Genomic DNA, 8,730 nt, shown 5'->3' with positions numbered 1-8,730 from the left:
AGGTTGTAAAAGTATTTCATTTGGAGTCAAATACAATTAACCAGGGTTGTGTTTTTCTGCTATAATTCTCAGATTTTGATATGCTGATGGACAATTATTTCCAGAATGGGAAAACAGAGAAAACTAGATAAAGAAACCCCTATTTATCAATTAATTGGACAGAGAAATTCATCTTTAGGGGAGCATCTCATGAGGTTAGAGTTGCATAGTGAAGACTTTATTCTAATTCACTATTGGTTTTTCTTAATTTTGAAGCTGTTTATAACTTCAGTCATTTCAGCAGCAGTTGTATCAAATATACAAAACAAAGTTTGGTTACAACTCTTCTAATAAACAAATTATTTTCACAGCACTCAACAGATGTTTGTTTAATTTCACGTAGTACCTCCTCAATTCTTTGTGGGCTGCATACCCCTGCATTTTTTCTCTACCACAACTATAAGAACACAGTCTACATATCCTGTTTATCATAAATTTGCCAGTATGACCACTTTTTTGAAAAAGTATCCACTTTTCCAGTTAAAGGAAAGTCATTTCCTTGATATGCAAATATTTCTGCAGAAACAGATTTTGTTTACTGATAAACTTATTTCCACCTACAATTGGCCATATTTTATAGCCAGCCATCCATACTTCATTTCTTCTTTTACAGCCTGGCCTATGATATCATTGTACTCTAGAAAGTTACTTAGTTTATTGCAGAACAAACTCATTAAACCAATAATTAAATAAAACATGTGTGATTCAAACATTTTTTATCATCATGAAAATAATAGTCTCAGGAAGAAATAAATCACCCACAACTAATAGTAAACAAATTGGTAGCAGTGTTCTGTATTTAGGTCCGGATATTTTTCTATCAAGGTTAAATCAGTTTTTACACAGACCCGTTAGTGATGACTTGCTCTACATACAAAACTCCTTAAAGTCTCAACTTAGTTAATTTTTTTCTCCAGTATTTTTAATAATAAATATTTTTAAACGTCAGCCATGCAGGGGACAATGGGGGGAAGCATGTCATTGCTGTGGAGAAAGGTCACAGCAATATTCCTGACCTTAAAAGACCCTCAGTACAAGTCAATAATTAAGACATAAATCCTCTAGAATTCATAAATCATATAAGGAAGTTTATGATACATGTAAAAGGATTAATAACAAGGTAAGAATACTGAGCACTGGCCTGGTCAGAGAAAGATCATGCTATGCTAAATCATATAACATGCAGACTTTAAACATCTCCGAAAATGTGTAGTGAAGGAAAAGAAACAATGACCTTAGGACATTGTAAGAGAGAGGAACTGAAGTCTACTTTCCTAGAATGTTTGTTTATGCAGTCATTTTCTTAAAAAGTTAATGGTTAATAAAATTATATTAAAATTTATCATATTAATTGGATTTAAAAGCTCTTTTTTGATCTGTACTCTTCCATTGGGAAGATTCAGTACTAAAATTAAGTTAAAAGTATGTTTTCCTTTCTATCTTGGAACTGTTTGCAAACTTTTTGTTTTTAATCTTAGAGTTTTATCACCCTATTATTAGTATAAACAAGTTTCAATAGAACTTTCAGTTGTCATGCTGTGCTGTTGTAGACTGAATTGATTTAATGTGGTGAAAATACATTCATATTACATTAAATTTCACTTTAAGTAAGACAAACAAATCTACATTTTAACTTCATTAAGTAATTTAGAGAACATATTACAATTTTTTAAAATATATATTTTATTGATTTCAGAGAAGAAGGAAGAGAAAGAGATAGAAACAGCAATGATAAAATCATTGGTTGGCTGCCTCCTGCACACTGGGGATCAAGCCCACAACCAGGGCTTGTGCCCTGACCAGGAATTGAACCATGACCTCCACAGGTCAATGCTCAACCACTGAATAACACTGGCTGGGCAACAATATTAGAATTTAATGTTGTTTTGAACACTCAAATATTCAGTAAGGACAGGAAATCCTTTGCCTAAAATTGATTGGAATTAACAATGAAAAACAACTTAATCTTAACAGCAGAAATATTACAAGGGACATTTTCATCAGGGTAGGGCTGTCATCTGCTTCTTAATTTTGTTTCATGAAAATCAGCAAGGTTATTACTTAAATCTGCCTATGTTGAATGACAAATAGTTAAATTTGAAAAACAGGTGTTTGGGGTGTGGTGTTGTTTTTTTTACTGTAGGTTTTGACATATTTGATTTCTTGCTCCTCCTTACCCCTGTGTTTTTCATATTCTATAAGAAAAGCATCATAATTCATTAATAACTGCAAGCAGATTCCAGTGTAATTCCAGTTCTTCAAACTCAAGTGTTTCACCTTTGGGTGCACCTTTTCCTTCGCCTGGTAACTTGGGTGGAGAAGGTGGGGATCTTTATGCTCTCCATTTTTATGCCTATCAAAATTTGCTCTCAGAATAAATCTGAAAAAAAAAATTAAGAACATATAGTTTTTTAAAGAGGGTTGCATCGAACTTAAAGTGATAACTTAAAAGTATGTTATAGGGGATAAAGTTTTGTTTTTTATCGCAGGAGCTTCCCAACACCTAGCTACTTCATGTAGACAGTCACTCACCTTACATAAGAGTAATCCAGCAAAAGATTTGAAATGAATTTAGCTTTTTTTATTGAACAGTATGTAAACACTATATCACACAGCTCCTAATTAAACACTAATTTTGAAATAAGGCAAAGTGGATAGGCACAGAATTTTATTCTATCCCATCAGTATAAATATACTTTCACTAGCTAAAATAACAACCACATATTCATTCTAGGTATATTTGAGAATAAAATATTTTATTGACGGTCTCTACAGTGTAATTTAAGATGCAATTCTAAATAACAACCAGTATCAGTGAAACTGTGATTTCTTATAGAAAATATTCCAACAGTTCCCTACATTTCTAAATCTCAAAAAGCTCACAGAAACAAAGACACTACTCTCTGGCTATATATTTGGGCAAGGGAAGGGAAAAAAGACTAAAATGATACAGAAATAGTAAACCTAATAGTTAAATGTTCAATAAAATAGGTTTGTGATTTCCTATAACTACATAATAATAATCTATGTGCTTGTTAAAAATGTATTAAACATTTTCCTTACTTCTTATTTCTTGCAAGTCTTCATTTGAGTGAAATAGTAAACATGTTATCCTTTTCATTTTATCATTAATTTAGGGCATTCAAAAAAGATGTGAGAGACGTAGTACCCAGTTGAATGACATTTAGCCTAACACACAAATATAGCATACTTTTTCAACTTGGAAAAAAAATTCAAAGTGGTCTAATCCAAAACCTTGCATGATATCTCTGCTGTGCTGCACACAATTGGCCTTTGATTCTCACAATAGTCTTTCTATGAAACTTGTGTGGTCCTTCTTAGGAAGCCAAACAGTGAGATAATGACAATAGCACTTATTATAAAGATCACATTTTTGATCACTATGTTTGCTGCCTCCAATTTGTGGTTTAAGTTTCCCTTTATTAAGAAAAACTGGCTGATGTAAAATCACATACTAGACAGTGCAGACTCAGCTCCCCTCTCCTCCAATTTTCCACGGAACCATTGGCCACCACACACATTGCTGTCAACTTGTTCTGCTTCTTGTCAGCTGCACACTGGACTGGAGAACCGGAGGCTGGCCATGCACTAATTAAAAGGGCAGACATTTTTTTTTAAGTCCATACTGAGAAACATAGGTGCCAAATATTAACTTATGTAAAACTTATTTAAGGAGAAAGGACAGGGATAGAATTACAAAATATAGTTTTTAATGTCTTTGAATTAGAATGTTGCATGAAATTTTTCAGGAGGCACTGATGTTAAAGTCTTTCCTGAATCAAGAAAGGGCTGAACTATGAGCTCACTTAGAATTGATAGTTTTAAGAAAATTCCCAAAGATAGAGAATTCTTCATGTGGATTTGACTAAGTAGCTCTGTTTTTCTGAAATAATTATAGACTAATAAAGGTGATAAATTGATCAGAAGGACATTTATATAGTTTGACAGAAATAATAAAGTGTTAACCTGTAGTACATTTAAACTTTTCATAGCAGAATGATCTTCTAATATTATTAGTTATGGATGAAAGGTGCAATAAATAGACATTCCCTTGAATAAATTGGCTTATGCTAAATATTGCTTAACATAAAGCTAGGATCTTATGCACAAACAGTGTTTTAAAATATTTATGGCTATAGAATGGTATGCAAGGCAAATGTATTAGAGTGCATAAATGATTCAGAGCATTTGAATTTATTAATTTTGTACATATATTACTTTACATATGTATATATGAATATTTATGATAGAAATAGAAATTTATTTACAAACACCATAAGGTCAGCCATTTCTTGATGATAATATTTGCAACATTTAATTCATATCTATTATATATGATTTTCTACTGGGAATGAATTGTTTATTAATAATTATAACATGTTTTTAATTTTTTTGAAATTTTGGATAATATTTTAAACACTAAGTAAACTAAACTGATACTAAAAGAATTATAAATTAAGTAATATCCACAGTAAGAAGAAAAAAGATTATGAGTTCATATTTGAGCACTAATTTTAAAATGTCTAAAATTAGGTAAGATCAGAACAGAAAAAAACAAACGTACTCCTTCTCAGCCTTATAGTAGGTTAGGAGTACTGAGGAGATTTAGTGGCAAGGGATTTCTCATGTTTAGAAGAATAAGTAGTAGCTAAGATGCTAATGTCAAAATTAACATCAGCAAAAAACTTAAATTTTAAAAAAACTTTTTATAATGTGTCATTTAGTAGCACGTTGGATGAAAACTTCTAGAAATAATCTAGCAGATATATTTTACTAAAAATACAAATTAACATTTATGCAGCTTTTTGTATTAATTTTAGCAAAAAAAACTGAGAACAGAAACTTTAATAAAGTACGTATGTGCATTCTTGCATTCTTTGTTATTCACCATGGTGCTCAGAATGAATTCTGATTAGATGAGTAATTGAATTACATGTGCTTTAAACTATCTGATTAAGAATGAATGCGTGATAGACCAAATAAACTATGAAAGTAGCAATCCTATTGTTGATAGTATATCAAATGAGATGAAAGAAAATATGGCAATAATTAATAGTGGAGTGGTTGAGACCACAACCTATGAGTTATCTATTATACAAGACAGAGAAAATCCATGGCACACCAGGAAAAATATAGGGATAATGATTTTTTAAAATACCTGTAATTAAAAGATAATTTCATGCACACACACAAAAAGATAAAGTACAGTATGAATTCATGCCAATGTTGATGTATTTGAAAACCACATTAAATGTGCAGTTCCTAAAGTTAGGGGGCATAGCAATGTGCATGATTTTGTTTTCTTCATTTTCAATATGTAAATAATTTGATCCATTTTGAGTTAAATTTTATGTATGGTATCAAATAGTAGTCTAGTTTCATTCTTTTGTGTGTAACTTTATAAAACAGAAAATTCTAACAAAATTAATGGCAGTTTTGTTAAGTAAAAATTTTAAAAATTAGATGACTGCGACTTAAGAGTAATAAAAATATTGTCAAGAAAAAAAAAATCAGAGATCTACTGAGTATATGTTAGAAGCATATGGTTTTACTAGTAATTTGTCCCAAGCTTCCAAATAACAGAAAAGATAAATTGACTAACAAAGTGGAACCAAAAGCATGGTTATATGGAACAGACTGACAGCTGTCAGAGAAGAGGGAGAAGGAGGGGACTGGATAAAAGAAGGCATTAAACAAAAAACATATATGCATAACCCACAGGCACAGACATCGGTGTGGTGACGGGCAGAGGGAAAGCGGGTAGGGTCTGGATGGAGGTGGGCAAAGGGGGAGAATGGGACATCTGTAATAGTGTCAACAATAAAAATAAAGAAAAAAAGAAATTACTCATTTGCCAAATTGCTAGATTATATTTGCTGGCTGATATTCATTTAAGGAGTTTTACATTGTTTTTGTTCTATAGTTGTTTTGTTTTTGCAGTGCCTTTGCATGCTTTTATTATACTAGCCTCAAATAAGTTGTGAAGTGTTTTTCTCTCCTATTTTCTGTAAGAATTTCTGCAGAATTGGTATTATTTCTATTTTAAATATTTGATAAATGTTCTATTTAAAGACATTTGGTCATTTTCTCTAAGGAAATATTTTATAAGACTTTTTTAGACAAGTTTTAGGATGATAATAAAATTAATAGGAAGTTACAGATCTCCAGTATATCCCCCACTCTCATACATGTATAGCCTTCCACATTATCAACATCTTCCCCCCAGCACGATTTGTTACAATTAAATAACTTGCACTGATACATCATAATCCTTCAAACTCCATAGTTTACATTAGGGTTCACTCTCAGTGTTGTACTTTCTATGGGTTTGGACAAATGTATAATGAAAGATATGTATCTACCATTATAGTTTCATACAGAGTGATTTCATTGCCCTAAAATCCTCCATGCTCTTCCTATACATCTTTTCCCTCCTCACTAGTCTCTGGCAACCAGTGACCTTTTTACTCTCTCCATAGTTCTACCTTTTCCAGAATGCAATATAGTTGTAATCATACAGTATGTAGCCTTTTCAGATCGGCTTCTGTCCTTACGGAATATGTAGTTAAACTTCCTCCATGTCTGTTGGGGCTTGATAACTCATTTCTTTTTAGCACTGAGTAATATTCCATTGTTTGGATGTACTATAGTTTATTTTTCATTTTATCTACTGAAAGACATCTTGACTACTTAAAAGACATGACAATAACTATAAACATCCGTGCGAAGGTTTTTATGTGAATTCTGTTGATCAGTCCTCTAGCTCACGGATTCTTTTCTCAGCCATGCCCAGTCTATCAAGTCTATCTAAGCAATTATTTATTTCTGTTGCAGTGTTTTGTTTTTGTTTTGTTTTTATCTCAAGTACTTCCTTTTGGTTCTTCCGCAGGATTCCCATCTTCTGCTTACATTGTCCATCTGTTCTTGCATGCTGTTTACACTTTATCCATTAGAGCCCTTAGCATATTGATCATAGCTGTTTTTAAATTCCTGACCTGATAATTCCAACATCTTTGCCATGTCTGGTTCTGATGCGTTCTGTGTTTCTTCCAATTGTATCTTTTGCCTCTTAATATGCCTTGTAAATTGTTTGAGACCTGTTCATAACGTGGGAGAGAGAAGCATTCTATTGTCTCTCCATTAGGTCTCAAGTCTTTCAGTGAGCCTGTGCCGCTGAACGGTAAACTTCACAAGCCTATCTCAGGATTCTCCCCTCCCCTTAAGCTGGGCCAGGATGGCTAGAGAGGACTGGAGCTGGGTATTTCCTTACACCAGGTCAGTGAGGCTCCAGTGATAGCTCAGCAGGTTAGGCTCTGGTTAGCCAGTTTCCGGTGAGGGCAGCCTGGTGAGGAGCAGAGTGCTCCGGTTTGTGCGCTCATTCTCAGCCGGTCTGCGCAAGACCCCTGAGCGCTGGGCCAAGTGCCCCCCCCCCCCCCCCGCCCAGACCCCACTTCCTTTCCAACACAATGGAAGAAACCGTCATGAACCAAGAGCAACTGGCCAAACTGCAGGCACAGGAGCACATCGGTCGGGAAAGGAGCTGCTCATAGAAAGAAGAGGGTGGTTCACCAAACAGCTACCGCAGATGATAAAAACTTCAGTCCTTAGAGAAGTTAGAGGGAAGCCATACATCTGGCATTGAAGAGGTTAGTATGTTCACAAGCCAAGGGACAGTGACCCACTTTAACAACTCTAAAGCTCAGGCACTCCGGCAGCGAACGCTTTCCACCATTACAGGCCATGCGGAGACAAAGCAGCTGACAGAAGTGCGCCCAGCATCTTCAACCAGCTCGGTGCAGGCAGCCCGACTAGGCTCAGGAGACTGGCTGAAGCTCTGCCCAAACCATCTGCGGATGGGAAAGCACCACCTGCTACTGGAGAGGATGATGGTGAAGTTCCAGGTCTTCCAAGAATGAAGCAAACTGAATTGAGCCAACTTCTGAAGGAGATAAACTTGAAGACGCTTCTGGGAGCTGCTATTTTCTATTATGACTGCATTTTCAAATGTTGTGCATGGATCTGATAAAAATCTAGATCTCTAATATTTTTCAGCCCGACCCCCCTGGACATTGCAGCTCTTTTTGGGTTTTTTGCTTGCCCATAAATCATTCTTTGCAGCTAATTAAGATGAAGAAGCCTGGGAATAAAATTTGAAACAGGTTATTTTTTTTTAAATGGTAACTTTTCCACTCATCTGCCAGAGCATGAGGGGATTTTTCTCTGATATTTGCTATGGGAACATAGTCAAGCTCCTCGAGGTCAATTTCACAGTATGATGGGGCCCCCATTACTGGGTCCCCTTTCAGAGTTGTCGACATTGATCCCTCAACAATTTGTTAATTGCACTTCAGTTTCTCCTAACCCAGAACTAGTTCCCAAGGTGGCTTTCAGTGTGGGGTCTCTGCTCCAGTAAACCATGGCTTCCTGTACTCGCCTGTCTGTCTTTTCAATCTTGCAGCAGTGGCTTGTCCTGTGTCCTCTATTATGAATGCAGGAAGAGTTGCTGATTTTTCAGTCTATTTAGATATCTACTTCTTGTTAGGACAGAGTGGTGACTTCCCAAGTGCTTATATAAAACCAGAACAAAGAAGTATATGAGAATATTTTTTTGAAAAATTTTAAGCCTCACTTGAGGATATGTGGGTTGTTTTTTTTTTTTTTTAATTCATT

The 8,730-nt window shown here is 34.7% G+C and overlaps 1 pseudogene; it reads left to right on the top strand.

Moving 5' to 3' along the window:
- The first annotated feature begins 7,526 nt into the window (after positions 1 to 7,526).
- Positions 7,527 to 8,083, top strand: LOC132229655 (transcription factor BTF3-like; annotated as a pseudogene).
- Positions 8,084 to 8,730: the final 647 nt, after the last annotated feature.

Source organism: Myotis daubentonii, chromosome 3 (assembly GCF_963259705.1).
Source record: "Myotis daubentonii chromosome 3, mMyoDau2.1, whole genome shotgun sequence".
NCBI classification, from domain to species: Eukaryota; Metazoa; Chordata; class Mammalia; order Chiroptera; family Vespertilionidae; genus Myotis; species Myotis daubentonii.
Note: the sequence above shows the minus strand (reverse complement) of the source record. Positions and strands in the feature narration are given on the sequence as shown.